A 26,461-nucleotide genomic window follows, 5' to 3' on the forward strand; every position below is an offset into this window, starting at 1 on the left:
AGTTATTTATATTTTCAGAAGGTTTTTACAGAGACTTGTACTCTAATGTTCATAGTAGCATTATTCACCTTAACAAGAACATAGGAACAGCCCAAATGTCAAACCACAATCAAATGGATTGAGACATTATGGTACATTCACATAATTACACACTATACAGCTAGCAGGAGCAATATTTTGTAAATCACTATCTAACTTGGAATTAACCTTGAGGGACTGGAGAGCATTATGCTGAGTGAACTAACTCAGTTCCATTAGGACAAATACTGTATAAGATGATTATTGCAGAATGTCTAGGATGATGGAGAGGGGAGCAGAGAGCTGAGGATGAGTAGGAGGGGGGGGAGGAGATTAATCTTAGAGTTGCACAATTTGATAGGTGGAGGGAGGAGTAGGTAAAGGAAAGGGGAAAGATCCAGTGTGAAAAACAATGTATATGAATTGTCTTAGTAAATCAGTAAAAAAATTATATAAAAATATTTTTACAGTTACTGTGTTATACTATTAAATTCAATAGAAAAACAATAACAAATAATAAACAAACAATACAAGATATTTGAAGTGCCCAGGGAAAGATGATCCATTTCTTTTGCTCAAGTTGACATGAGTGAGAGCTCTTAGACAAAGAGACAGACACTTGTGTTACATGCTATGATTTCTTATAAAGTAAGTTAATTTACAGAAAAATAATATTGCTGATTTTGTATTAATACTAGAAATATAATTACTCATCTTCATTACGTATTCACTGCTGGGCTGAGTCTTCAAATTTGGAAACACAAAAGAGGCGAAACAGTTGTAAGCAGAAAGTAATGACTGGAACTTAGAGCGTGAGAAGCATGAATGTAGGAAAAATGGGCATTGTTAAGAAAGAATGGAATACATAAATACCACATATTAGGCATTAGAGAAATGAGATGGATTGGCATGGGACATTTTGAAATCAGATGATTTACTATGCTGGAGATGAAAATTTGAAGGGAAACAAGGTTGATTTTACAGTAAAAAAATGTTGTTTCTATATCCATCTTAAATTCAATGTTGTAACAGGATAATATCCATACACTTAAAAGGAAGGCCTGTTAATATTTTTATCATTCAAATTTATACACCAACAACCAAAGCCAAAGAGAAGAAAATATACGATTTCTACTAAATTTTGTAATCATAAATTAATCAAACATGCAACCAAGATGGATTAATAATAATGGGTGACTGGAATGCAGAAGTTCGGAACCAGAAAGAAAGATCAGTAGTTGGAAAGCATGGACTTGGGGACTGAAATGAGGCTGGAGATAGAATGATAGAATTCTGCACAATTATTTAGCCATTGCAAATACCTTTTATAAGAAACATAAATGCAAGCTATGCAAATGGACTTCACCTTATGGTATGTGAAGGAATGAAATAAATTACACCCGTGGAAAGAATAATTGGAGAAGTTCAGTATCAGCCTTGAAAACTAAGCCAGGTGCTGATTGCAGAATATACTTTCAATGACTCATATGCAAGTTCAAATTAAAGCTAAGGAAGGTCAAAGCAAATCAATAGGAATCTATATTTGACCTGAGTCTGTTCTACCTGAATTTAAAAACCAATGCAGGAACAGATTTGAATCCTTGAACACTAATAAACACAGACCAGATAAGCTGTGGGAAGATACCAAGAATATCATCCATGAAGAATGCAAAGGTCATTACAAAAATAGAAGAAAAAGAAAAGACCAAAGAGGAGACTCTGAATATTACCTTAGAGGGCTGAGAAGCCAAAGCAAAGTGAAGAAATCAAGAAGTTAAGGAGCGGAATAGAAGATTTGAAAGAGCAGCTCGAGCAGTGTTATATTGGAGTCAGACAAAGCAGTGTTATAATGGAGTCAGAAAATTAAAACGATGGAACCAGCTTGGCATTTCCTAAGCTAAAGGAACTAAAGAAAAAAAAGTCAAGAGGTGAGTTTCAATACTTAAGGATGTGATGGGCAGAATAGTGAATGATTCAGCATTAAAAGTAGATGGAAGGAGTATACAGAGACATTGTACCAAAAAGAATTGACTGACATAGGAGAATTTCAAGAAACAACATATGATCAAGAGACAATGGTGATGAAGGAGGAAGTGCAGGCTGCTCTAAAGGACCTGGCCAAAAATAAGGTCTTAGGAATTGTTGGAATACCAATTGACTTATTCAAACAGATGCTGCCCGGCATGTGCTCACCAAGTTAAGCCGAGAAATCTGGAGGACAGCTACCTGGCCAACTGACTGGAAGAGATCAATATTTATTCCCATTCCAAAAAAATGATGATCTGACAGAGGGTGGAAATTATTGAACAATATCTTTCATATCACAAGAAAGAAAATCCTGATGAAGATTATCCAAAAACAACTGAAATAGTACATAAAGAGCTACCAGAAATACAATCTGGGTTTAGAAGAGGTCATGACACTAGAGACATCATCACAGTCAGATGGATTTTGGCAGAAAGCAAACAGTACCAGAGGAATGTCTATCTGTGTTTCATTGACTATGCAAAGGCGTTTGACTGTGTGGATCACAAAACATTGTGGCTAACTTTGAGGAGAATGGACAATCCCAGAATACTTAATTGTGCTCATGTGAAACCTATACTTGGACCAGGAAGCAGCCCTCAGAATAGAGCAAGGAAACACGGTATGGTTCAAAATCAGGAAAGGAGTATGTCAGAGATGCACCCTATCTCCATATCTTTTCAATCTGTATACAGAACAGATCATTTACGAGGCTGGAATTTATGAGGACTGTGGTGTCAAAATTGATGAAAGACTCATCAAGAAACTATGTTATCCAGATGATACAACCTTGCTTGCTGAAACTGAGGAGGACCTGAAGCAGTTGTTGCAGAAGGTCAAGGACTATAGTCTGCTATATAGATTGAAGTTCAACATAAAAAAAAAAAGGTCCTCACCATTGGGCTAACTGGAGGAACCATGATGTATGCAAAAGAGGACCCTGAATAAGCCACACACTTCTGAGAAACAAAAATGAGATTGGAGGCATAGCACTCCCTGACCTCAAAACCTACTACAAAACAGTAGTAACCAAAACATCATGCTACTGGTACAATGACAGGCACATAGACCAATAGGACATAACTGAGAACCCAAAAATAGACCCAGCTATCTATGTTCAACTGATATTCAATGAGGAAATAAAAGCTATCAAATGCGGAAATGACAACCTCTTCAACAGATGGTGCTAGCAAACTGGCCTTCCACGTGCAGAAAGCTGAAACAGGATCCACATCTCACGCCATACACAAAAATCAACTTAAGGTAGAGACCTGGGAGTAAAGCCCAAAACCATAATGTGCAGAAGAGACAAACTGGGCACAAACTTAGAAGCACTAGTCCAAGGTATAAAGAGACTGCCAAATACGACTAGAAATACACAATCTGTTGTAAACTTTAAAAAAAAAATTTATTTTATTATTGTGTCTGTGTGTGTACTGTCAAATCAGATCTGACTGGTACAGGAGGAGATTGTTCCTCCTTCTCCAGCAGAGCATCTGGTGGATTGGAACCGAAATACACAATCTGAAGAGGATAAAATTGATGCATGGGACCTTCTAAAGATTAAATCCCTGTGCACATCAAAATTTTTTTCCAACAGGGTGAAAAGAAAACATACAGACTGGGAACAAACATTTGGTAATAGCATTTCAGACAAGAGTCTCATAGTCAACGTTTACAGAATACTCCTGGGCCTCCACAAGAAAAAGACTGATAACCCAATTACAAAATGGGCAAAAGACATGGAGAGAATTTTCACAGAGGAAGATACTTGAATGGCAAACAGACACATGAAGAAACACTCAAAGTCACTGGTAATAAGAGAGATGCAAATCAAAACCACAATGAAGTATCCTCTCACTCCAATAAGAGTGGCAAACTTTAACAGGGCAGCTAGTAATAAATGTTGGAGAGGATATGGTGAGAAAGGAACTCCTATACATTGTTGGTGGGATTGTAAAATGGCACAACCATTCTGGAAGGCAGTTTGGTGCTTCCTCAAAAAGCTTAACAAAAAAATTCTATATAACTTGGAATATACCCTGAGAAAATTAGAACTGAGGCACAAACTGAGACTTGTAAACCAATGTTCATAGCAGCATTAATCACCATCACCAAAATATGGAAACAGCCCAAATATCCAACCACAAACTACTGGATTGAGAAAATATGATACATTCACACAATAAATACTATGCTGCACGCAGGTGCAATCATTTTGTAAATTACTGCCTAACTTGGGAGGGACTGGAGTAAACTAACTCAGTCCCACAAGAATAAATGTTGTTTAAAGCTATTGTTTTAGGGGAGAGGCTTGAAGCACAGGGATATGAATGTGTAGGGAAAGGAGAAGATTAATCATTGAGTTGTACAATTTGATGGAGGCGAGTGAGAGAACCAGAAAGAATTTGTTCAAATTTTTATTCAAATTTTGTAAATAAACTAATGGAATAAAAGTAAATAAAAATAAGAATAAAAAAATAAACAACAAAGAACAATTATAGCTTGCTCGTGTCCACAATCAACACTCTTGGCACCAACAGTCAGAGAGTCAAAAGACAAATTTCACTGGCAAAATTTACTGTCATGGACTTCTCCAGAGTACTGAGAAGCAACAATAACTAAGGATGACATAAGGAGAATTCATGCCTTTCAAGGGTGTGGTGCTGGAGAAGAGTCTTGAACATACCATAGATCACCAAGGAAACAAATAGGTATGTCTTGAAGAGGGTGAATCCAAGTTTTTCCTTTGAGGCTAGGATTTTGAAGCTCTGTCTCACAAACTTTGGGCATGCGACCAGGAGGGATTTTTGCAGAAAGATATTATACTCAGAACGAATGAGGGATGGTGCAGGAGAGGAAGACCTGGGAGAGATGGATTGATACAGTAACTCGGGCAATATGGGCTCATGTGTCAGAGTCAGTGAGACTGGCTCAGGACAGGTCAGGTTTCAGAGCTGTTGTACATAGGTTTGCTTTGACTCACAGGCAAGTTGATGTCACATAACAGCTTTAAGATAAAATTCAAAGACTTGGTGAATGATACAATCCCGTGGTTCTCGTTCCTTTGGAGTTTGATGCTCCACCCAGAACACTTGGCAGGCACCACTACAACCTTTTGGGTCTTTGACTTCATAATATATAAGCTGATCAACAGTACTTATTCAGCTTCAACTTATGGGAATCCTAAATCTCTCAACTTGTATTCTCTTGTGACTCCAAATTGCATTTACCCTCTGCATACCTTTGCCAAAGTGTCTCATAAAATGATGGAGTATAAAGACAGCAAAGAAGGACTTCTTTCAGTATAATTTCTCTGAGGCAAGTTATTATTACTGTTGTTGCTGTTGTTAAGTTCCGTTGAGTGGAAGGCGACTCATAGCGACCCTATGAAGGAGAGTTCTCAACCCTTGGGTGCCTTTCATAGGGTTTCCGGAGGCAAGCTATTATGGAAGTGGATGCCACTCAAAAACCCAATAAATGACATCATGATAAATGTAGAAAAAATAATATTATCAATGGCTTCATTTTATGTGGATCCACAATAAAAATCCATGGTTGCAGCAGTTAAGAAATGGAATTCTCCCCCAACCCCTAGGAAGTACCTAATTGCCAAAGACTTCTTTAAATTACCAAAGAGCACAAAGACTAAGGTTCATCTATCCTAAGCCATGGTATTTTCAATTGCTTTATATGCATGTGAAAATTCAATAATGACTAAGGAAGACTAAAGAAGACATTTTTCAATTGTGATATTGATGAAGAACATAGAAGAATATCCCATACACTACCAAAAGAATTTTGAGCTCTTCCACTTTTCTTTTTTTTATAATAAATGATTATGTATCCTCAACCAAAAGTTCTCACTACTAAAATCTGTAATAATCTATAAGTATTTATAATTCTCTGCTGAACTAATTTCAAAACATTTATTGCAGTAGCTTATTAACACTTCTATGAAGTCATAATGCTTCATTTCTTTTTTTAAATTAATTTATTTCTTTTTCATTTCAATGAACATCTACAGAAATTTTGGAATTCATTCATTGCTGCACTTTTCTCCCCACCCCCACCCCCTCACCCCCACCCCCACCCCCAGTTTGCTCCTCTCCTTGAAAAGCAAAAGAAAAACTCCTTCATTGGTACACAATCCCCCACCCCCACCCCACACATCCCCACTCCCACCCCAAGTATACTCCACTCTGCAACCCTCATTCTGGACTCTTATGATAATCATAATGCCCTAAAATATATTAATTTTAAACTATTCTCTCGCTCATCGGCTTCAATGCAGTAAACCTAATTTATCCAGTTTTTCTCAGTCTTCATTTCTTTACAAAGCGAGTCTTAGCGGAGTGGAACAAGCTTTCTTTCTCAATTGGTCTTGAGAAAAATTTAGTTTACTGAGACTCTATGGGTCATTTTAACATTAGTAACTCATTTATAGCATCTTTCTTCTTGCAAACACCTGCTACTAAAGAACTTTCAAGTTTCGTAAACATTTTTGTTATCACTTTCCAGAATTTCCGGATGTCCTTGAGGACATCTCACATACGCTTGGAAATAAGATCCGTCAACCACAGTGTGGGCTCTCACAGGCACTGCTCCTATCCTCTGAGTGCCACTTCCAGAGTCCCACCCTCCAGCATCTAAGCCAAAACAGCAAGACTGCCTAAGCTTCAGACTCTGGTAACACTGTCATTTCTTCTCCTGGAGGTGTTCATGTCATGGAGTGTTTATAGATCCAAGGCTCTGATGTTCTCTATGACATAATTGTAATAACTTGTTGAAGCAAGCCCCGATACTTTGCTGTTTGCTTCTTAATTTACGATAGAGTTTCTAGTGAACATAAATCATTCAGTTTTTATTCACAAATTTCTTCCATTCTAGGCTCTAGATATGAAACAAGCTGAATGACAAAGGCCCTGAGGTAGTAACAATTCCTGACAACTGACAAGTAGATATAATTAGGTAACTCTAGACTGCCTGACTCCCACTTCTGCAAGGAGTGATGGTTCCTGCCAGGCTTTTTAGTTGCTTAAAACAAAAGGCTCCTGGTGTGTCTACACCAGTCAGATTTTGAGACATAACCAGAAGAGTCTAGCTATCAGTAATGGCCTCTGTTTATGCCTGAAATAAATCATCCTATAAGTCTTTGTGTTTTTGTTTTCTTTCTCTCGATGCCTTCATAATTTCAACTTTTGATCACTTTGACCACTTCATTATGTTTACTGACCTATGTCTTACTTATAATTTAAGTGATAATACTTTCTTGGAAGGTTGGAGGGACAATGCAGAAGAGGAAGATCTCCAGTGAGATGGATTGATACGATAACTAGGGCAATGGGAGTAGTAAATGTGCTAAAGTCAGTGAAACTGGCTCAGGACAGGGAAGGCTTTAGAGCTCTTGTACATAAGGTTGCTACAGATCACAGGCGATTCGACGGCACATGACAACTCCAATGTAGTGCTTTTGCCACTTAGCTATTTTTTAAAGGCTTTTTGGAAATAAGGAGTAAGTGAAAAATGTATAAGAATATTAAAAAATATACATGCTATTAATTTCTTCTATTTTCAAAATTAATGACAATTGGTTTATTTGTGACTTTAACTTGTATTATTAATTTCAACACCAAGTAGGCAAAAGTTCTTCTTGAACCAACAGGAAAAAGAATGATAAATGAAAAAAAACAGATTGAAATTGTCTATTATTTCATTTTACTTGGATTCACAACACGTATGGTGATGGCAGTTAAGAAATTGAAGGATAAGTTTCGTTTGGGAAATCTGCTATCATGGACTTCTTGAAAGTGCTGTCGAGCAAGAATGTCAGTTTACAGACTAAGCTGCACCTGATCGAAGTCATAGTATTTTAAATTGTTTCATACATAAGTGAAAAGTTAGATAATGCATAATGAAGATCACAGAAGAATTGATCTCTTTGAATTGGTGTTGGTGAAGAGTTTTTAATATCCCATAGACTGCCAAAAGTCTTGGAGAAAGTGCAGTCAGGGTCCTCCTTAGAGGCAAGGTAGTGAAATTTCCTCTCACATTCTTTGTCAGAAGGCTCCAGTCCTTGGGAAAAGACATTAGGCTTGGAAAAGAAAAGAGAGGAAGATTTTCAGTGAGACAAATGGAGACTGTCACTGGAACAATAGACTCTAGTCTGGCAGATACTGTGAAGATCATGCAGGAAAGGGTAATGTTTTAATACATTCATAAGGTCTGTATAAATGATAGTTGGCTTGATGGTATCTAAAAACAGTAACACTTGCTAACTGTTCAGAAGTACTTTGCTTTCACTATAATGTGCTTCCAAAACATAAATGTATGATGTTGCTCTCAATTGATTTTATCATCATCAAAGTTAAAATAAATCAAGACAAAGTAGCTTTAAGCAAGTCATATGATAATATGCCATATTTGATCAATTATAATAATAATTGATAATGTATCTTTCTCTTCTTAATCCCCACCTTCTATCATGGCAGCTAGGATACACCTTAAACATTTTGAATGGTAATTGAGCATATTATTAAATGAACAATCATTCATTCAGTCACATCCTTGTGGAGTCCAGTATGACAAAAGAAAAATGAGGTTTCTAATTCCATAATTAATTGAGATTTCTGTTGTTGTGGTTAGATGCCGTTGAGTAAAGTATCCCATAGCAACCCTATGAACAACAGATCTGAACCCTGTCCTATCCTCTGTCGTCATCACACCTCTTCCTGACACACCAGAGCCCACTGCTGCAGTCATCATGTCAATCCACCTGGTTGAACTTCTTCCTCTCCTTTGCTGACCCTGTCCCTTTCTGAAAATCAATGTCACTCTCCAAGGAATACCTCCTCCTAACAACATGCCTGAAGCAAGCCTCATCATCTTTGCCTCAAAAGAGCACTCTGTCTGCAATCTTTCCAATACATAATTGTTTGTTCATTTGACAGTCCATGGGATGTATAGCACTCTTCTCTAACACTACAGCTCAAAGGCAAAAATTCCTCTGTCCTCCTTATTTATTATCCAGCTATCAGATGCATAGCAAATGATTGGAAATACCTCAAACTGAGATCATTACTTCTCAATAATTTGGAAAAGTTCATAACTGCAGATTTTTCCAGTGCAATACATCTGTTATATTGACTGCTGGTACCAAAGGTGTTAATTGTGGATCCAGGTAAGATGAAGTTGTTAACAGTTTCAATCTTTTCTACATCTATCATGATGTTGCTTATTGACCCACTGATAAAAATCTTTGTTTTCTTGGCATTGAGATGCAATTCATATTGAAGGCTATATTCTTAGATCCTCTGCAACAAGTGTTTCAAGTCCTTGTCACTATCAGCAAGTAAGATTGTGTCATTTTCATAACACAGGTTATTGATAAGTCTCCCTCCAATCCTGATGCCATGTTCTTCCTTGTAAAGTCCAGCTTCTCAAGTAGTTTGCTCATCTGACAGACTGAATAAGTGTGGAGAGAACACAACCCTGACACACTCCCTTTTTAATTTTAAGCCATGTAGTGTTCCCTTGCTCTGTTTGTACAACAACCTCCTGGTCTAGGTATAAGTTTTGCATGAACACAATGAAATGTTCTGGGATTCCTATTTTTCTCAATATTATCCATAGCTTGTCATGATCTATACAGTCAAATGTCTTCGTATATTGAATAAAGCATAAATAGGCATTTTTCTGGTATTCTTTACTTACAGTTAGGATCCATGTAACATCTGCAATGATATCCCTGGTGCCAACGCCTCTTCAAAATCCTGCTTGAATTTCGGGCATTTGCCTACCTATGTACTGAGCTAGCCATTTTTTAAATGTTCTTCAGCAGTATTTTGCTTGCATGTGATATTAATGATATATTTTGATAGTTTCCACATTCTGTGGGATAATCTTTCTTGGGAATGAGAACAAATATGAACCTTTCCCAATCATTGGCCAGACAGTTGTCCTCTAAATTTCCTGGAATAGACTTGTGAGTGCATCCAAAACTGCATTTGTTAATTGAAACAAGTCAATTAGTATGCCATCAATTCCTGGGGTCTTATTTGTTACCAATGCCTTCAATGTGGTTTCCACTTCCTCCTTTATTACCATTGACTCCTGCTCTTATGGTACCTGCTGAAAGTTTTTAGTGTCGGTCAGTTCTTTTTGGTACAGTGGCTCTGTATATTCTCTTCATCTTCTTTTGATGCTTTCTGGATCATTCAATATATTGCCCGAAGCATCTTTCAATATTACTCCTCAAGGTTTGAGTTTGTTTTTAGTTCTGTCAGCTTGAGAAATGCAAAGCCAGTTTTTCCCTTTTAATTCTCCAATTTCACCTCTCAGCACATTTCACTATAATACTTTCCTTTGTCTTTTTGAGCTGCCCTTAGAAATCTTCAGTTCACTGCTTTTATTTCAGCATGTTTTCCCTTTTTTAACTTCCTTTTATAAGTGCTATTTTCAGAGTTTTATTACATCCATTTCTCTTTTTCTTTTTCTCTGTCTTCATAATGATGTTTTGCTTTCTTCATGGATGGTAGTTTGATATTATCCCAAAACTCATCAGATCTTCAATCGTTTCTGTTCAATGCCTCAAACCTATTGTTAAGATTATTTTGAAATTCATATGGAATAGATTCAAATCACAGTTTGTTTATAATGAATTTATTTGCATTTTCTTTGGCCTCAATTTGAACTTGAACATAAATAATTGATAGTCTAACCTGTAACCAGGCCTTGGCTTAGTTTTGACTGCTGATATTGTACTACTCCAACTATCCTTTCCACTTATGTAGACAATCTGATTCTTGTGCAACCCATCAAGTGAGGTCCATTTGTAAAGTTGTCATTTGTATCTTTTTCTTAATTATATTTTAATGAAAGTTTATAAAGAACCTGGATTTCCATTCATTCATTGTTGCGCATTTTCCTCCCTATTTCCCACCGCAGTTTGCTTTTATTCTTTGGAAAAAAAGTTCTTCCATTGTTATACAGCTCCCCCCACCCTCTGTCCCTGCCCTGGACAACTTTACTATGCAACTCTTATTCATGCCAATAATACCTAATCATATGTTCCTTTCAGTTCCTGTACAGTTCTCTCCCTCATCTGTTTCAATGCTGTGTACATTATTTATCCCCTCTTTTTTTAGTTTCCTCCCAACCCTCATATCTGTCCTATTCTATAACAGTGACATTATACAGTATTTGTCCTCTTGTGACTGAGATGTTTCACTCAGCATAGTTCCCTCCAGGGTCACCCATTTTGTAGAATATTTTATGAGTTCTTTGTTTTTCAGTGCTGCATAATATTCCATTGTGTAAATATACCACAGCTTCTCCATCCATTCATTTGTTGATGGGCATTTGTGTCTTTCTAAAAAGTTATTTACATCTCAGTTCTGATTTCCTTGTGGTATAATCTTACTTGTGGAGTAGCTGGGTCATACGGAGTTTCAGTGTTCAATTTTTATTTAGGAAACTACAAAATGCCTTCCAGAGTACTTGTACCATTTTCAAATCCTCCAAATGGTGTATGAGAGTTCCACATGGAGATTTGTATACCAATGTTCATAACAATGTTATTCACTATCTCAAGAACATGGAAACAACACTAAACAAAATAGGATTAGAGAGGAATTTCTTCAACATAGTAAGAAGTATTTATGCAAACCCGAGAGCCAACAATGTTCTAAATGGAGAGGAGTTAAAGGCATTCCCGTTAAGAACAGGAATTAGGCAAGGATGGCCACTATAACCTCTCTTATTCGATTGCATTGGAAGTCTTAGCAATAGTAATAAGACAAGAGAAGGGAATAAAAAATATCCAAATTGGCAAAGAGGAGGTAAAATTATCTCTCTATGCTGATGATATGATAGTATATTTAGAAAACCCTAAAGACTCAGCAAGAAAACTATTGGACACAGTGGACCAATTTAGCAAAGTGGCAGGATACAAGATCAACATACAAAAATCAGTTAAATTTCTCTACAGTGACAAAGGGAATACAGAGCTAGAACTAAGAAAAACAGTACCCTTCACAATAGCTAATCACAAGTTTAAATACTTGGGAATAAATTTAACCAGAGCACAAAGGATCTATTCAAAGAAAATTATAAAACATTACTACAAGAAACAAAAAGAGATCTGGAGAAGTGGAAGAATACATCTTGCTCATGGATAGGAAGACTCAATATTGTGAAAATAGCAATACTACCAAAGGCAATTTACATGTTTAATGCAATCCCAATACAAATACCAATCCCATTCTTCAAGGAGATGGAAAAGGTAATCTCCAGTTTCATTTGGAATGGAAAGAAGCCCTGAATAAACACAACACTCCTTAAAAATAGAAGGAAGATACTACTTTGCTGTGGTGGTTAAGACAGCATGGTACTGATACAATGACAGACACATAGATCAATGGAAGAGAATTGAGAACTGGAGATCAGCATATCTATCTATGGTCAACTGATTTTTGACAAGGAGATGAAATTAGTTTAGTGGGTAAATGACAGCCTTTTTAAGAAATGGTGTTGGCAAAATTGGAAAAGTATCTGCAAAACACTCAAGAAAGATCAACACCTAACTCCATATAAAAAAAACCAGCTCAAGGTGGATTATGAACCTAGGACGAAAACCAAGGACAATAAGCTTCATTAAAGAAAAACTTGGAAGAAAGCTAGAAGTCCTAATCCACTACATAAACAGTCTTCCCAGTATCCTGAAAAACCTACAACCAGGAGAAGAGAAAATAGATGAATGGGATCTTCTCAGAATTAAATGCCTATGCCCTTTGAAAAATTTCTCCAACAGTGTAAAAAGGGAAGTCACAGACTTGGAAAAAGTATTTGGTAATGACAAATCAAATAAGGGACTTATATCCAGAATTTATAAAATATGTGAGCACCACAACAAGATAAAGGTAAATAATCCAATAGAAAAATAGGCACAGGATACGAACAGACGCTTCACTGAAGAAGGCATTCAGATGGCTAACAAGCACATGAAGAAATGTTCAAAATCCCTAGATCTAAGAGAGATGCAAATTTAAAACAACTGTGAGATATCATCTCACCCCAGTCAGAATAGCAAATGCTGGCAAGGTTGTGAAGAAGCTGGAACCCTTATTCATTGTTTGTGGAAGTGTAAAACGGTGCAACCACTGTGGAAGACTGGATGGCGCTTTCTCAAAAAAGTTGCAAATAGAGATAGCATTTGACCCAGCAATTCCACTACTGGGAATATACCCCAAAGAGACCATAATTGACATCCAAGCAGATATATGCACACCCATGTTTATCGCGGCTTTGTTCACAATTGCAAGGAGTCGGAAGCAACATAAGTGCCAATCAACAAACAAATGGATAGAGAAGCTGTGGTATTTCACACAATGGAATACTACGCTGCATTGAAAAACAAGGATCTCATGCAATATTATTCAAAATGGTTGATCCTGGAAGACATTATGTTGAGTGAAGTATATTAGTCACAAAAGGACAAATACAGCATGGTGCCACTCTTGTAAAACAGGACTGGTTGTAAAATCGGGGTTGGGGGGAGATGGAGAAAGATGGGTTCAATAATGTATACTGTATTGAAACAGATGAGGGAGGAAGCTGTTTAAGGATATGTGATGAGGTATTTTTGTCATGACAGGAGTCTAGAGCAAAGGCTACATGGTGGAGTGAACCTGGGGGGAGGGCTTGTAAAACAATGAAAGCCTTTTTCTTTTACCTTTCTAGGCGGGTAGTGTACTTGGGGGGAGGGTTCGGAGGGGAGAAAAGTGCAACAATGAATGAATGGAAATCCAAAGTCTCTGTAAATTGTTATTGAAATTAATAATAAATTTTTTTTAAAATAGGGAAAGAACTAGAAATGTTAGAGCAAAAGAAATACATTGTTGATGAAATTACAAAGTTCTCTGGTAAAAAATAAAAAACAAGCTGTACAATTCCCAAGACAAAAAAAAAACAAACAAAAAACAAAAAAAACCACGGAAACAGCCCAAATGCCCAACCACAATTGAATGGACTGAGAAATTATAATATAGTCACACAATGTAAAACTATACAGCACTCAAGAAAAACAATTTTAAAAAATGCTACATAATTTGGGAGAGACTGAAAATCACGATGGGAAGTGAACTAACTCGGTCTCATAAGGATAAATAATATTTAAGACTGTTTTGGTAAAATTAAAAAGATAACTAGTTGAACAAGTATGCTGATCCAAGGGGAAGGGGAGTAGGGGTGGGAATAGAGGGGTGAGGATGGATAGAAGTGAAATCACAACATTGCACAATCTGGTGGGCAGAAGGATAGGGTAAAGGAAATGAGACAAATATAGTGGGAATCTGAAAAGACTGGGTAATGGTGTGTATAGTCCATTGGTGAGTAATTTTATATAACACAGTAAATGAGAATGATTATATGAATCACAGTGTGAATGAAGAATAGTATGAAACACAATGTACATGAACTTTTAAATCAAATCAATATAAAATACATTTTAAAAAGGTATTTGCAATGAATAAATCATTGAAAACACAAAATTTGATCATTCGATTTCCATCCTTACTTCTATTGACATCCATATATTTTCCAACTACTATTCCTCTTCACTGTTTCCAACTTTTGCATAGTTAGAAATAGTTATAGTAGTAGTGGTAAAGCCTACATTGGAAGTCAATGCATGTGGACAAACAATGGCAAACATCCTTTAATAATTGGAACATGGAGTGTATATGGCTTGAATGTCGAAACACTAGAAACTGTGAAAAGAGAAATGGAATGCAAGAACATGAACATAGAAGATTAGTGATATGAGATGGACCAGCTTTGGCCACTTTGAATCAAAGAATCATATGATATAACTATAATGGGCATGAAAAACAGAAGAACAGTGTTGGATTCATAGTAAAAAAATCAATATCAAGTTTTATCTTGAAGTGCAATGTTGTGAGTGATAGGATGTTATCCATATGCATACAGGTAAGACCCATTAATATGACTCGTTAATATTATTGAATATACACTCTTACATCTAAAACCAAAGAGGAAGAAGCTTAAAATTTTTATCAAATCTTGCAGTCTGACATTGACTGAACATGCAATCAGGATGTGTTAATGATAATTGGTGACTGGAATGCAAAAGTTGGAGATTTATGTTAGGCTAAATATATAAAAGACTTCCCCATCATCTCTAATTCTTATTTACAAATAATATATTTTAGTTCTTGGAAGGAGGTGTGGCATCCACTTCCATAATAGCTTGCCTCCGGAAACCCTATGAACCTGGAGAGAGGATGAAAGGCACCCAAGCGTCGGGGACTCTCCTTCATAGGGTCGCTATGAATCGCCTGCGACTCGACGGCACTTAAAACAACAACAACATGTTTTAGTTAAATCTCCCTGGTCCTAGACTAGTTCTGTTCTTGGAACTGTCTTATAACCTGTATAAAGAGAATATAAAAGGATGTGGTAAAAAGAAAGCTCTGATTGTGATGCTCCTATACCTCACTTTCTCCTTTAACTGAATCTGATTATTTACCCTTCACTGACCTTCACTGGTTACCTCGACATGCCCTCTTCTGTCTTGCACATCTAGTCCTCTGGACCACTTAATATTTTGTCCCTTAACTCAAAATTCCACAATTTTGAAACTGCAGTATAAATTCTGTCCCTTTGGAGGAATATTTCCATAGACAATTCTACCCAAATAAGGCAAGTCTATAACCAAAATTCCTTATCTTCTGAAACTATTCAGTCTGGTCCCATAGAGGCTATGAAGGATTGTTTCTTAACAAGAGACCTATGAAACTCATGACTCAGAATTGCCTGCAGTGATTTAAAAACAAAGATTCTCCTTCCCTGCTCCCAGGAAAGCTATAACTGGTAAAATTGAGGATTACGTCTAAACTCATAAGAACATACCAGCTTTTTATCCTTAATTTATACTGTGACAATAAAAATAACACATAACCTCAGTGCTAGTTTTTGTTATGTGCTGTCAACTGGGAACAGACTCATAGCTGATTCTCCGGAAGCATTTTATAAGCTGTAAATTACACTGGAGAAGATTGCCTATCTTTCTCCTGTGGAAGAGCTGGTGGATTTAAGCTGCCTATCTTAAGGTTGGCAACATAACACTTTGATCCACTAAATCACTAGAGCTCCCTGTACTAACAAGTTTCAATTCAAATTGAGCAAGAATCTAAGATACCAGATGACTCAAGCTGTAATAACTGTTTTGTCAACTCAATCTCCACATTTGTGAATTACTCTGAACATAATGCAATAAATTTTCTCCATGCATACTCTTTCTTGATTGAGTACTGAAATCAACAGAAATCATTGTTTCTTTTTTTAATTTTATTTGATTATTGGTTTTTTGTGCATGTACCGTCAAACCAGATCTGACTGATACAGGAGGAATTTGTCCCTTCTTCTCCGACAGAGCATCTGGTGGATTTGAACCGTGTACCTCTGGGATTGCAGTACAGCTTCTTGCCATTAGGCCACCAGAGCTCCCTAGAAATCATTCTTAAATTATATATATATGGATACATATTCATTCTTGACCATAGCTACAAAAATTATTCTTATGTTTTCAGAAGAGTTTCTGCTATGTTTATAAAAGATTTTCTCCTAAATATCATATGGCAGCTTTTTGCTAACACATTTTGGGATTCCTGTGTTTACATTCTGATGTCATTGTTTTAAATCAAGACTATCCTAATATCCTCAAGTGGCACTTTGCAGCTGAAACCTATAGTATTATGTTTATATATCTCTAGCAGCATTTATCATGTTGTATCTTGAATTACATTTGTTTTTATTTCTTTTGTCTTGATGACATTTCAGGGCAAACTATTACCAACTCTCAGCAAAAAGTGAGGGCAATGAAGCTGAAAATCGGGGGAGGTCAGGAATTGGATACTAGAGTTATTATCCACATGCAAAACTACGCGCATGCTCCTTTGGTGGAAGTAGAGCTGAAGATCTGACTAATGGAATCCTTCTAGTAGGGCTCATGTGGGTCCATGTCCTTAGGGAAACACAAAGTCACAGGGCAAGGAAGTACATAAAAAATGATGAACAGGGGAAGAGGGTGTGTTTTCTTGTTCTTTTCGGATTTCTTTTTATTGATGGTTTCTCATTAGAATATTGAGTTAGCTTTCAAAATGTAAGGTTTCTCATACTTTTAACACCCTTTAGGAAGTAATTATTTCTACCCAGCAAACCAAGAATCTTATATTGATTCTTCTATAGTTCCATTGATTACTGCTATTTCTTTCCTCTATACCACTTAACACTTACACATGTGAAGTTATAAATCAAATTTGAATGAATGAACGGGTGTATATGCATTTTCCACCTAACAGGTTTTTGGTTGTTTTGTTTATTAGTTTTTAATTATTGTTGCTGTGTTATGTCTAGCCAGTTGCAACCAACTATTGTTGTTGTTGTTGTTATGTGCCATCGAGTCGCTTGCAACTCATAAGGACACTATGTACAACAGCTCTAAACTCTGCTCTGTCCTCTGCCAATCTCAATATCTCTGACACACTCATACCGATTACCCCAGTCACCAAATCAATCCACCTCCCAGAGGGCCTTCCCCTTCCGCTCCTGCCCTCCAACCTTCCAAGCATGATGTCCTTCTCCAAGGACCGATTTCTCCTTACAACATGACGAAGTCTCAGAATCCTTGCCTCCAAGGAGCAGCCTGCTTTAACCCTCTCCAAGATGAATCTGTTTGTTTTCTTAGCAGTCCATGGTACCCTCAGCACTTTTCTCCGACATCAAAGCTCAAAAGCATCAATTCTCCTTCTATCATTCCTGGTCATTTTCCAGCTCTCTGATGCATAACAAGTGATTGCAAAGATCATGGCCTGTACCAGACGCACCTTAGTGACATCAGAGAGACACCATTGCTTTTCAGTACTTTGGAGAGGTCCCTAACAACAGACTTTCCCATGGCAATATGTCTTTTAATTTCCTGGCTGCTGGTTCCAAGAGTGTTGATTGTGGAGCCAAGCAGACTAAAGCTGTGAACAATCTTCACCATCCATCCTGATGCTGCCAATTGGTCCAGTAGTGAGAATCTTTGTCTTCTTGACATTGAGCCTCAATCCATATTGAAGGCTGCAGTCCCTGACTCTCAGCAGCAAGCGCTTCAGGTACTCCTCAGTTTCAGCAAGCAGGGTCGTGTCATCTGCATAACGCAGATTGTTGGTAGATCTTCCACCAATCCTGATGCTGCATTTCTCCTCATAGAGCCCAGCCTCCCGAATGATCTGTTCTGCATACAGGTTGAAAAGGTATGGAGATAGGACACATCCCTGGCGTACGCACTTCCCAATTGTGAACCATGCAGTGTTTCCTAGCTCTGTTCTGATGACTGCCTCTTGGTTCAAGAATAGCTTTTGCATTAGCACAACCAAGTGTTCTGGGATTCCCATTCTTCTCAGACTCAGCTACAGTTTGTTATGCTCCACAGAGTCAATGCCTAATCAATGAAGCACAGATAGACATTCCTCTGGTACTCCCCACTTTCAGCCAAGATCCATCTAACATTAGCTACAATATCCCTAGTACCACGACCCCTTTTAAGCCCACCCTGGACTTCTGGCAGTTCTCTGCTGATGTGCTGTTCCAGCCATTCTTGGATAATCTTCAGCACAATCTTGCTTGCATGTGAAATCCATGATATTGTTCTATAGTTTCTACACTTTGTTGGGTCACCTTTCTTTGGAATGGGAACAAATATAGATCTCTTCCAGTCAGTTGACCAAGTGGTTATTCTCCAGATTTCTTGACACAACTTGGTGAGCACATCCAGGGCATCATCTGTTAGCTGAAATATGTCTATTGGTATACCATCTATTCCTGGGGACTTATTTTTTGCTATTTCCTTCAAAGCAGCTTGAACTTCTTCCTTCATGAACATAGGCTCTTGCTCATATATTGTTTCATTAAATTCTTCTGTGTCTGACAATTCCTTTCCATACAATGACTCAGTATATTCTTTCCATCTTCTTTTGATACCTCCTGAATCATTTAATACTCTGCCTAAAGCATCCTCGATTTTAGCAACTCAAGGTTTGAATTTATTCTTCAGTTCCTTGAGCTTAAGGAATGCTGAGAGAGTTCTACCCTTTTGGTTTTCAGACTCCAGCTCCTTGCACATTTCATTGTAATATTTTACTTTGTCATCCCGTGCTGTCTTTTGAAATCTTCTATTAAGCTTTTTAGTATCTTGAATTCTTCCTTGTGTTTTGGCTTCTCTGCATTCCAGTGCAATATTCAGAGTTCCTTCTGACATCCATTTTGCTCTTTTCTTCCTCTTCTGTCTTTGTAATGACCATTTGCACTCTTCTTGGATGATACCCTTGATAGCCTCCCACAACTCATCTGGTCTTCGCTCATTTGTGTTCAAGGCCTCAAACCAGTTCTTGAGATGGTTCTAAAATTCAGGTGGGATGGACTCAAAGTTATATTTTGGTTCCCGTGGATTTGGTTTAATTTTCCTAAGCTTCAGCTTGAAGTTGTATGTGAATAGTGCCACAATCAGCTCCTGGCCTAGTTTTCACAGCTGATATTGAGCTTCTCCAACTCTCCAATGGGTTTTCAGAAGCTTCAGATCACATGGGAGGAGATTCTTTTTCTCCTGCAGAGCTGCTGGTGGATTTGAACCGAGTGCCTCAGGATTGACAGCACTACTGCTCATCTTTGGGCTCCCAAAACTCACTGTAGATTCTAGTATTTGCTTAAACATTTCTGTGGTTGAGGTAGCAAGTTCTCCAATTATCTTTTCTATTGCTTCATTAGTCTTCACCAATCAGCAAGTAACTTTTCCTTAATGAGGCATTTAGGATTACTTTAGTAATGGTCATTTACAATAACAACCAAAAGAAAATACAGTAAACTCTGAGCTCTAATGTTTTATGAATTCTACTCCATCCTCAAGAGTTTTATTTCTTTCATCCTTTAACTGCTTTTATGAGAGGTTAATTTGTATAGTTTATAAGTTGTTTTCTTCCATGAGGTGTCTGAGGTCATGCTTCTATGATTTCATTATACCAGAAAATGATACTGCATTATTTTCAATTGCTTTAATATAACAGTCAATAAAAAGAATTACATAAGGGAGGGGCTCCCCTTACAACTAAGAATACATAGTAAACATGAATGAGATTTTAATAATTTTTAATATGTTGGTCAAACGTGGACCTCTTTTGTCTTAAAAATTAAAGCAGGCACACCCAGAGGTGTAGCTGTATTCCTGAAGTGCCTTTGCAGAATTAGTTGTTAGCAGTCAGTTATTTTATATAGTGCTGGAGAGAAAAAAGATCCAAAAGGATCCATACAGCGCAATTAAGAAACACTCTGCTTATCCGCCAGCTCTCCATTATTCTCTATTTTCACCTTGCCCTGTGTTTTTCTTGTTAATTAAATGGTAGCAGATTTCAGTCTTAGCGGGAAAAGAACAATTCTACTAGCCTTGAATGAGAGGAAATCTTGGTTGTTGAGTCACAGGTATGTGATATAAAGGAAGCACCTACCTTAGTCATTTTCAGGCTAAATTTGCAGACACAATAAAAGTAGAAAAGTACCTAAGGGCCGAAGTGTTGGTGACATTTATTGGGAAAAAATATGTAAATTATTGATTGCATTGCAGATTTTATTCCAAGAGGGTTTTTTTGTTTTTGGTTTTCAGTGGTGTATTTGGTTTTTGGGTTTTTTGGTTTTGTTTTTGTTTCTTTTTAAGTCTCATTGTAGATTTTGTCTTCACAAAACAAAACTTTTTTGGTAAAATATTTTATTTGGTCATACCCACCTCAGTCATGAATTGAAATGAGGAATGAATTCATTCAAAGCTCATGTTCATTAAAGGTTACCAGGTTGGCAATCAGTCAGACCACTACTACGTGACAAATAATTTAGTGCCTATGTGTATATAAACAGTACAGCTGGTTTAAAACGGAACTATGTGTATGGTTTCACATTACAAAGATCTTTTACAATGGAATCTCAACCATCACACAGCACCAAAATATTTTTAAATTCATACTCTAGACTCTGTATTAAAATATTTCCTACTATATAATCCCCAAAGTATTTCAGTATATGTTTACTTTGTTTAAATGTGGCTATATAATGACTAGAAGGCTTAAGACTGATGTGATGAATGATAAAGCAAAGATTAGGAAAAAAATCAAGTATGTGATATGTAGCACTTTAAACTTATGTAATGGTACAAAAAAGGCATAAAATAAAAATTTTAAGTTTACCATGGGACATACATTTGTGGTGTTTCTTGGGCATAACCTCTGTATATCAAACTGAGCTTTTTGTTTGTTTGCTTCCATAATGAAGTCACTTTTAAAAGATAGCTTTGTGAGAGGACAGTAGCAGAATTCTCTTACTCTAAATAAAGAGAAAATCCACATTTGTTAAAGATAAAAATAAACTCATAATGGCTCGAAAAAAGAGGGTGAGAGAGGGAGCTTATGCTGAGGTCACCTGGGAGCCATTCATGTGGGTGGTGCCCATTTACTCTTCAATAAAACATGACTATTTACCATAGCAACCAGAGTAGTGGATGGAGCCTGTGCTGCCTCTGAGATACAGTGCTTTAATAAAGAAATACTTGCAGGGAAGAATGAGCAAACATATGGGCACTTTTTACAATCTCATAATAGGAAACAATATCTTTTGCAAAAGCATTTATATTTTCCCGATTTTTAATACCCAGCTACTGTGTGATAATCGATAAATATGCTGCCAGCCATTTGTCTTTCTTTGTGACTGGCTTGCCTTAGAAAGTGATGATTTTTATTTAGGTCCTTGTTCCAACAGGATAAATGCTGCATGTCAGTAAGTAACAAGCTATGATGGTGGCAAGGGTGGAGGGACAAAGTTCTCTCTTCCCCTTCCCCCCCTCACCCCCAGAGGAGTATTAGGAGCACTCAAGCCTTTTATGGAAGCACATGGTCCTTGTGACTCTCCGTGGTCTGTTGATGTGTATGGCTCACGGATTATCTCTTAATTTCTTTAATGTTTAATGCAAGGGGAAGAAGCTCACTGTGATTTATCAATATACCTGAAAGTATTGGTCAGCTCAAGGGGCTGAAAATTAGCTCCCCCATGATTTTTAGCTAAGCTCATTATGTACTTGGTTTGCAAGTGTGGAGTTTACAAAACCTGGAGAGCTTTGTAACCCAATGACTCTTGAGTTATCTTCATTATAATACCACTTGTAAGTCTTTTCAAATTTTTACAATATGTTTATTTTGCATGTGTGGCATTATTAACTTATAATTTCTACAGACAGACATATTCTGTATAGTATAAAAGTTAAATTTTATACTTGGAAATCATAGCCAAAGAACACTTTTTTTTCCAATGAAAGTAATTTAAATTGAAGTAAGACCCTCTAATACCACCATCTGTACAAGTAAATTACTTTCCGAGTAATTAAATATGCATATCTGAGCCATGTACTGTACAGATGAACCAAGTTTTATTGAAGCAATATGCTTATAAATCCCCTAGGTATAAAGATGAAGAGTCAGTGGCATTTTATACTTATATAGATACACACAAGAACAAAGAAAGCTATTTAAGCAGTTTCATAAAATTTTTAGAATTAAAATTTATCAACATTTCTTGGATAATTAGTACTTTTACCAAACATTGTGATTAACATTTTTAGTGGCTTAGTATTCTGCACTGATTTAAAGCTTCACCAGAGATTTTCACGTTGTACGTATGTATGACTGGATTTACAATAGGTGCTCACTCACTTATCTTCCACAGGTTCCCAGGGAGCAAAACAATGCATTGAAACTGAAATCATTATGTCATCTGAATTCATTACAGTTGGACTTGCCCTCCATGAAAGAGACTACACAGCCAATTGGAATTCATAGCTTCACTCTTTTATTGCATCGTCATGGTTTATAGTCCATAACAAATACAAATACAGGAAGGAGTCATAATAATATGATACATCTGATCTGCCAACCCATAACTGGGCTCTGCTTGAGGAGCTCACACATTCATAGCATAGGACAAAAGCACAGGCAATGCTCTCTCCTGTTTCTACTCTTGTTGACCTTGACTTTGGACCTTAAACCCTTCCTTTTTACCAAAACATCACAATTTTAGGTAGCCAATCTTCAAAACATCATTTTTCCTCAATAATTTGGAGAGGTCCTTAATGGCAGATCTTCCTAGTGCAATGAATCTCCTTATTTCCTGACTGCTCGTACCAAGGGTGTTAATTGTGGATCCAAGTAAAGAAAGCTGTTGACAGTTTCAATCTCCTCTCCTTCCGTCATGATGCTGTTTATAGGTCCAGTGGTAAGAATCTTTGTTTTTCTGACATTGAGATGCAACGCATACCCAAGGCTGTATTCCTCGGTCTTTTGCAACAAGTGCTTCTTCAAGTCCTCACTTTGACCAAGCAAGGTTGTGTCATCTGCCTAATGCAGGTTGCTGATAAGACTCCCTCCAATCCAGATGGACTCCTTCTCATGCAGTCCAGCTGCTCGGATAACTTGCTCAGCATACAGATTGAATAGGTATGGAGAGAGAATACAACTCTGATTCACTCCCTTCCTGATAGCAAACCATGCAATTCTCCCTTCTGTCCCATTTGCACAATAGCCTACTGGTCCGAGTATAGGTTCCACACAAGCACAAACAAGTGCTCTGATATTCCCATTCTTCTCAATGTCAACCACAATTTGTTATGATCCACACAGTTAAATGCCTTTGCATAGTCAATATAAGCACAAATGGGCATTCTTCTAGTATTCCTCAGTTTTAGTCAGGATCCAGCTGATATTAGCAATGATATCCCTGGTGCCATGGCCTCTTCTAAATCCTACTTGAACTTCTGATTCAGGCCATAGTCTTTCCTATTACTTGGTATGCATCTAAGAGTTTGACAATGAATAAGGATGATAGGAAGCTAATTGACACCTTTGAGTTGTGGTATTAGAGAAGAGCACTGAACATCTCATGGACAGCCAAGAGAACAAACAGATAGGTCTTGGAGAGGGTGCAACCACCGTGCTCTTCAGAGGCAAGAATGATAAGGCTTTGCCTCACATACTTTGGGCATGCTGCTAGGATGTGCTTTTCCTTGGAGAAGAACATGATGCTGTGAAGGTTAGAGGGTCAATGAAGGAGAGGAAGACCCTTAACCAGGTGGACTGACTGCTGCAATATGCTCCTGTGTGTCAGGAACTGTGAGGATGGTGCAGGATAGAACAGGGTTCAAATCTTTTGTTTATAGGATCACTGTGAGTCATACTCAACTAGACGGCATCTAACAACAACAATCTTCAAATAAAAAAAAATTAGTTATTTAAGTAAAATATCTCCAAAACAAAAGAAAGAACATATCTGTCTTTCACAAAGTACAGCCAGAAAGATCCTTAGAAGACCATGGCTCATGTACTTTGGACGTATTATCAGAAGGTCTTTGGATAAGGATATATTTCTTGACAAAATAAAAGATAAATGAAAAAAGAAGACACTCAGAAAGGTAAATTATTACAGTAGCTTCAACGATGGGCTCAAACATAAGCAATAATGGAGATTGGTGCAAGACCAGGCAGTGTTCTAATCTGCTGTACGTAGGGTAGCTATGAGTTAGAATCAACTTGACATCTAATATCTGCTAAATAAGACTTGGAGAAGGCTTATTTTTGCCAGTTTGAAAATGATTTTCCTCTGTGGAGAGACACTCCTCAGTTTTCCCAGCCTCTTTATTAACACACTATTGTCTTCCTTGCCAGCAATGACAAGTCTGGATCCTAAACATGTTGTGATAAAGCTGACACCACTCATGGAAGGGAGATTCCCTTTCCATGACCTTTCCATCCCAGATCAACAGAGATAAAATGTCTCCTCCTCAGTTTCTTCTTAGTCTTAGGAATCTAGCAACTCTCATTTCCTTCATATTAATAAGGCCCATTAAAATAAAAATAACTGTTTATTGGACAGTTTGAGGTTTTCCCTTTACTTGTAGCATCCTTTCATCTTTGTAACCCTATTATAAGTTTGTAAGAGTTTGTAAACCTTGCAAGTGATATTAAACTTTTAAATTGAATGTTTATGTGCTTTAACAAATTTATAGTTTTGGTTTTCATCTAATATATTTATTGGTTTCCATAAAATCATTCATATGTATTGTGTTTCATGCATATGGATTGTGTGGTATACAATCTTTCATTTACATTGTGTTTTGTTAGTTTACATTATGTTGTATATAATCATTGTTGTTACTGTTGACGTTATGTGCCATCAAGGTGTGCCTGCAACTCATAGCGACCCTATGTACAACAGCTCTAAACCCTGCTCTATCCTGTGCCTATCTCACTGTCTCTGACACACCACCCCCTCTATCGCCAGTCACTGAATCAATCCATCTCATAGAGGGTCTTCCTCTCCTGCACTGTCCCTCCATCCTCCCAAGCATGACTTCACTCTCTAAGGACTGGTCCCTCCTTGCAACATGTCCAAAGTATGTCAGATGAAGTGTCAGAATTTTTGCCTCCAAGGAGCAGCCTGGTTTAGCCCTCTCTTTATATTTTCTATAATTAACTACTATTTATCTATGCCTTGCTTTAGTGGCCTACTGGCAAGAAGCTGTGCTGCAATCCCAAGGGTAAGCTATTCAGGTGTGTCAGAGATGGTGAGAGTGGCTCAGGATAGAGCAGGCAGGGCTCAACACCATTGTTCATAGGGTTACTCTGAGTTATAGTCAACTCAATGGCACATAACAATGTCAATTAGAATGCTTTGTGATCAGGGAGTGCTATACCTCCCACTTTATTATTTTTCATAAGAACTTTGATAATTCATGGGTCTTCTTTCTTAGCAAATAAAATTTCAAATTTCCTTTTCTATTTGAAGAACGACTTTGGTATCTGTATTCGGACTGTATTGAACATATTAGATTGCTTTTATAGGGTAGTCATTTCCACAATGTTGAATATTCCTATTCATGAACAGAGGATGTTTATCCATTTATGTAGATCTCTTATGGTTTCTTACAGTACTGTTTTGTAATTTTCCTTATAAAGGTCTTTCGTGTCTCTGGTAAGGTTTATCCCCAAGTATTTCATCTAGTGGTTGACTATTGTAAATTGTATTTCTTTCTTAGTTTCCCTTGTGTGGTTTCTTTGTTGCTTTAGAGAAATCCCACTGATTTTTGTATATTAATTTTGTATCCTACCACTCTACTTCCTGGATCATTTAATATTCTGCCCGAAGCATCCTTGATTACAGCAACTCTAGGTCTGAATCTGTTCTTCAGTTCCTTGAGCTTAAGAAATGCTGAGCGAGTTTGGCCCTTTTCATTTTCTGACTCTAGTTCCTTGCACATTTCCTTGTAGTATTT

This window comes from Elephantulus edwardii, unplaced genomic scaffold, assembly GCF_000299155.1.
Source record: "Elephantulus edwardii isolate Elephantulus edwardi_28Jun2011 unplaced genomic scaffold, EleEdw1.0 scaffold00020, whole genome shotgun sequence".
Taxonomy (NCBI): domain Eukaryota; kingdom Metazoa; phylum Chordata; class Mammalia; order Macroscelidea; family Macroscelididae; genus Elephantulus; species Elephantulus edwardii.